This window comes from Cavia porcellus, unplaced genomic scaffold (genome assembly GCF_034190915.1).
Source record: "Cavia porcellus strain 051 isolate PalLab524CR breed Dunkin Hartley unplaced genomic scaffold, mCavPor4.1 scaffold_23, whole genome shotgun sequence".
NCBI lineage: Eukaryota > Metazoa > Chordata > Mammalia > Rodentia > Caviidae > Cavia > Cavia porcellus.
In genome coordinates this window covers 56762748-56768747 of record NW_026947506.1, presented here as the reverse complement: position 1 = coordinate 56768747, position 6000 = coordinate 56762748, and the positions used below count along the sequence as shown (strand labels likewise).

General features: G+C 42.7%; 1 protein-coding gene across 3 annotated transcripts in view; it reads left to right on the top strand.

Annotated features, from left to right (window-relative positions):
• Galnt17 (polypeptide N-acetylgalactosaminyltransferase 17) overlaps window positions 1–6000 on the top strand; it is a 461519-nt gene that overhangs the window by 266752 nt on the left and 188767 nt on the right. The gene's annotated exons all lie outside the window — the stretch shown is intronic.

Here is a 6000-nt window from a genome sequence, read left to right as displayed (position 1 = left end):
TAACAAAATGCTACTATAAATTATGTGTCCTGTATGTAACCCCTTGTAACTCCTGACTACAACAATGTCCAATGGGGCCATTGTCTTCTTACTTCTTCATCAGAGTGGCAGAACCCTGGGAGGCAGAGATACCCTTGAACTTTGGGCTGGTGGGGCTAGCACCTGCTTCAGGTCACACATACGTGCTTATGGGGTCCAAGTGACTCTCCCAGCTGCTGTTCCTTTCAGTTATTTCTGATGAGACATTGTGAGGGTGCAGGTATAGGACTCTCTGACCACAGAGACCTCCAAATTGTAGCTCTCTTCTCTTTATCATCTTCTCTATATCAAGCATGCACATTCATCACCCTAGCAGTTCATCTTGTGAAACCAAAACTCTTGATAGAGAGTTCTTTCTGAAATGAGTTCATTGAACACTTACAGAAGCTGGCCAGGGAAGGTACCAGGTCCTGGGGCAACATCTCACAATGGGACAGGGCTGCATTTGGTAAATGTTGATTGGATGGGAGTTAAGAGCATTTTTTTAATAATTAAATTTGAGAGAAATAAAACATCCATTGTTTATGTTGAACCTACATTGGCTATAAAGAAAAGGTGAGACTGCACAGAGTTAGGAAAGCTTTGGGATAAGAGTGACAGTTTATATGGGGTGCTTTGACTCAGTGGTAATAGAAATTAAGAACCAGGCCAAGAAGTCTGAGAACACAGACAAGGCTTTTAATTAAGATGAAAGAAAGGTTGAGAAGGGATTTCAGCTGAGGGAGAAGAAGAGCTGAAAGGAGTACAGCTTTGATGGAAAAAGATTGGCCTGTCAGATTGGCCTGTTAACAAAAAAAAAAGGGACTAGTGTTTATGGGGTTGCTGGGGTGGGCTAGGTAGAGTTTGACTGATCATCGTCTCAGTTCTACTTCTGTTCTTTATCACCAGAGGGACAGACTGCTTCCACAAGATGATTGCTCCTGCTTAGGAGCACCCTTGGTCCCTATATTGGGGTAACACTCCTATTTTAGAGGTAAGCTGTCTTGCAGAGGCTCTGCTGGAGTCAGTGGTAACTGCATACTGGCCCACTCAGGGGGTCCCAAGGGGAGTTTTGCAGGTGAGGTCCCCAGATTAAAGAATGCATGTGTGCATGACATCAGCAACAACAGCAGGCAGCATGGAGCAGAGCAGAGCAGTGCACAAGAGCCAGGGTAAGAGCAAGAGCTGCCCGTGTCTTCATTGTATAATTCTTATACAGATTGTTATCTCATATTTACATTCTTACATGCTACTCTCATTGGCACATGTAGGCTTGTCTACCTCTAGGTCATGGTTATGTAACTACTTTGCACTTGTGCTAGACAGCGGAGTTGCATCGTTAGGTGTCCTTAGCTACCCCCGAGCTTGGAAGCAGTATGCATGGTTCCTTACACTGAAGGATTAGGGCAATGAGTAGAACCTGCACATACTGTTCTAGGGAGTCTGGAACAGGACACTGTAACAGCTGGAAATTGAATGACCCTGTAAGTTTTGAAAATGCCTTAATTACTCTTAGCTTGGTATCCTTAGTCTGAAAGGGTGATGAGATCTACTAGGTAGTTTAGGGCTAATAAACCAGTGTAACTCTGCTGGCACCAATTGTAATTCCTGACTAGCAAGTGGTGTTATTTCTCCTACCCCACCACCCCATGCTGCAGCTAAAAGAATCATTCTATAAAACCTTAGGACACATTTTCAAGACTTTTTTTATTCCATTTTCCCTGATTGCAATCCTAATTAGCTCCAAATAAGCATAATTGTCTTAGTTCTTCACTAGGTTGATTTTACTCTCAGTGGATACATATAAGACTGAAAAATCCCTCCACTCCAAAGTTTCACTGACAACAGCTACATTTAAATAGGAAAAAAGACACACAAGTTTATTAAGACACACAGGAACATCACGGGAGAGTGATTACCCCAGAACCCTAGGAGATTTAGAAATATTAATTACCCTTCTTCATAGGAGAGAGGGAACCAGGGGGATGTGGACAGTTTTGAAGAGTAACAAATGGTCTCTGGAATAAATGAATGAATCTTAAGAGCCAATGTGACCTGAGACAAAGTTCCCTTCAGCTCTGAGGGAGGAAGTAATAAGTTACATTTAAAAGATGGGGGCTGGAATTCCAGAGTGCCTCCATGGAAGGTTGGCTTGAAGTCTACTAGAAACCTCTTGGAGCTGACCTCAGAAGAACAGATGAAAAATCTTACTGGGCGTGGCCATTTTTAGTCTCTTTTCTGGTGGTTAATCTTTCTCTCTAGGAGAATCCAAGAGTTGGTAGCCAGGTAAAGTAACAGCATCTCTTTTCTTTTCTTTTCTTTTTTCTTTTTTTCCTTCCTTCCTTTCTAAACTAGTGAGAATTGAACCCAGGACCTTTGCACTGATCTATATCCCCAGGCCTCCATCTTGTTTTCGTTTGTATTTCTATTTTTTATTTTAAAATAGAGTCTACCTAAATTGCTAAGTTGCCCAAGATGGTCTCAAACTTGTCATTCTCCTGCCTCAGCCTTTCAGAGCACTGGGATGGCAATATCATTTCTTTTGAAAGAAGTTTCATCTGCCATAGAAGAGACCCTGGGAGAGAGCTTCAGTCCTTGCTAATGGGGTAGAGGGAAAAACTATGATTTAAAGACAGTTTCTTAGTAAAAACCAATTTCCTTTTACTTAGTGTCTGAAGCATTTCAATGTGTGTTGTTTGGAAAATCCATTTCCTGAGCCCCAACACTAATTATGCCTCTCAGTAGTTCTTGGGAGCACAGCAGCAGTGGGTCAGTGGCCATGGAGGGGGGCCTGGGCACTGCTGACTGATTGAAAGAGGATAAGAGGGGTGAGATCACATGTCTCATCCAGATACAGTATGTCATAGACTGTGTTCTCTAAGCATGCTTTTATTTACATAAAACTCACTGGAGGTTGTATAATGACCGGTTGTCTGAGTTACCAAAACATTTCTATTTTAAAACAGGTTAATTTAGGACCATGAGGAAGGCAGAGTCATACCTGGAAAATAGTTACCAAAGAAACACAAGACAAAGAGCTTTAGTTTTTTCCCAGAGTAAAACATTTCTCACTTTATGTAACAGATGCATTCAGGAAAAAATGGCTGTTAGAGAAATTTCTGCGTCTGAGCCCTACTCCTCTGATTCCCTCCTCAGAACAGAGCCTGGTAAGCTGTCCTCTCTGTGATAGAAGGGCAGTTTGGAGTTCTGGGGGTCTGAAGGCTGCGTGTAAATTTCCTCTCTGGTACTATAGATGGGCTCCCACAGGGCCCGGTGGAACCCAGATCCTACCATGTTGACCTGGGTATTCATGGAGAACTTGGTGTGATCCAACTGAGAAACTTACATTCATCCATCTGATAGTCTGTAGTTCACTCATTCTTTTATTTGTTCAGTGAAATAACTTTTTATTTGTTGTGCACAGGTCATAATAATGAGCCCCAGTAGAAGTTCCTCTCTTCGAGGAGTTCAGATGATGTTGAGGTCAGAGAAGGGAGGACATGTACTATGTTATCACACAAAGGAGTTCATAATGAGGCGCTGAGATGAGTGCTTTGACTTTGGCATTGAAACATGACAGAGAGCAATCCAGTAGGTGAAGGAAGGAGAAGAAAGGAGGGAGCACAGGGAAGGTGTGAAGGTATAAGGCAGTATCCCAAGTTCCAAAAGTCAGTGGGAGAGGAGGGATGGTAAACGGTGTGAGAGAAGGTTCCAGAGTCCCAAAGATCTGAATTTGAAGATGGCTTTGAAACTCTGGGCAAGTTTCTAAACTTTATAAAAAGTTTAAAATCATAATTTGTAAATGAGTGGCAGTCTTGTGGCCAACCAGCTTGGATTCTTGGTTTTGTAGAAATGGAAATTTTAAAAAGCAGAAATGTATAGGAATAAGAAGGTTTTATTGGAATTTTAGAGAGAAAATAGGAAAGGACTATGGCTTAGGTAGCTGAAGGGGGCCACACTGTGATATGATACTGGGTTCAGACCGGCCCACCTGCAAAGGCAGAGGCCGCTTTTAAGGAGTGGCTGGTGGGCTGGGGCCTGGTTAGCCATTATCTCAGTCTTGGTATCGTAGTTATGGAATCTTCGTGGCTGAGGGATGGTTTTGTTCCCAGGAAGAATTATCTCTGTCTGTGGTAGTCTCAGTCATGTGCAGCTCTGGAATCCAGGTGATCACAGATTTGGGATGTGGCTGGAGACTTCCGCATGTAGCTGAATTTCCTTGTGACTCTCTTATTTTGGTGTCTTTAGTCTTAGAGATGAGATCTGCACATCAAGGGATAATGAACCCTTTCCAAGGGCTCCGAGGCAGATACTCCCTAAGTAACCTACACACCCCTGTGCAGAGCTGAGGGGAGATTTCACCTGAGACGCGCAGTAACAGGGAATGTAGAATGAAGGTTGAGTTTTATCTGTTTTGTAATGAGTAGCAGGCAAGGGCCCAGGACCTCCGGTTCTCTGCGCGTGTGGTGGCCTCTGCCTGTGTCAGGATTGATTCAGGCCTCTTGCCTGGGGCAATCATTAGTAGAGCCATGAGATGTTTGAAGACTGAGGCCATATTGCAGTCCAGCTAGGAAGTTAATAGTTAATGACACGTTATCAAATAGAGGAGACCAGACATGACCACAAAATGAAGTTTGGGAGGGCAATTGGCTGCTGGGTTTTTGGCCTCTCCTATTGATGGGTTTGGAGGGGAAGGAGCAGAAGCCAGGGTGAGAGAATGAGGTCACGGCCTTGGTTCTGGTCAGTCCACTTCCTAGTGTTCTCCATCTGCAGGACGTGTAGTTCTCTTGAGTTGTTTGGAAGGAAAAACTCTTTTTAAACTGCTGACTTTAGAAGTGAAAAGATTGATCCAAGCAGAAGGAAGGAGCTGACGTGATGTGAAAACCACAACCTAGGCAGAGATTTACAAGGAATCAGAAAATGAACAGACTGGAGAACTTGCTTAACTCAAAGATACCCAAGGGAAGCAAGAGTGCTGCAAACTAGATGGGATGCTCAGGGGCCCAGCCAGCTGTCTGGCCCTTGGATTTCACAGTGAGAGTGGGCGGCTTAACTATTGAATGCTGCTTGGATGGATGGATAGCGTTTTCTTACAGTGAGATCAGTGGTTTTCCTGGTTTCTTTTAGTCAACCTTTTTTTTTTTTTCATGCAAGTTCATTAAGTTTGAGATGCAGTAATGCACTGAAATCCTGCAATTCTGACTCCCCAAAGAGCAGTGGATCCTTTGCAAGTTTTGAAAACTGCCCATGTAACCTTAAAACGTAATTATACATGACCGAGCACAGCCATGCTCTGTTCCTATCCTGTATACTGTGAGACGTAGAGGTTGCATCCTATCCTCAGACAGGGGCAGCTCCGTAAATCACACTTTGTGTAAAACATTTACTTCTTTTTTAATAAGACTAATTATTTCTTGATGAAGTATTTCTTCTTAAAATAAGAATTCATTGTTATTTTAAAAACTTCTATGTTTGCATTTAGTGCCAGGAGTCATGAGAAGGCTTTGTAACATGCCACGGTCAAATTTAGCAAGACTGCTGTTTCCTACCTAATTCTACCCTCAGATTTATTTGTTCTCATTTTCCCCTCCATCATCTCAGATCCTTTTATATCTCTTTTCTTATGCTAAGCAGTTTACCTCTTAGCTTTTCCAATCTTATTTTTGCAAGCTCCCCATCCCTTTTAGCAAACAAAGGACCCTTCTCGTGATCCATCCTTTGCAGTTAAGGATTATAAACAACAAATAACATTTTTCCCATCACTGATATTTATTTTTCCATTTGCATATGTGTTGGCTGAATCCTAATATTTGCTTTTCATGATTGTGTTCTGAAATAGAAGACAAATAGCACAGCTCTCCTCCACCAGGCCTGTGACCATGTCCGTCTTCAAAGTGCCTCACCTGGTTTTCTTTTAAACATAGGCTGTGGTCTTAGTCCCTTCAATCAGATACGACACATTTCCATAGCTAAGTGGGCTTA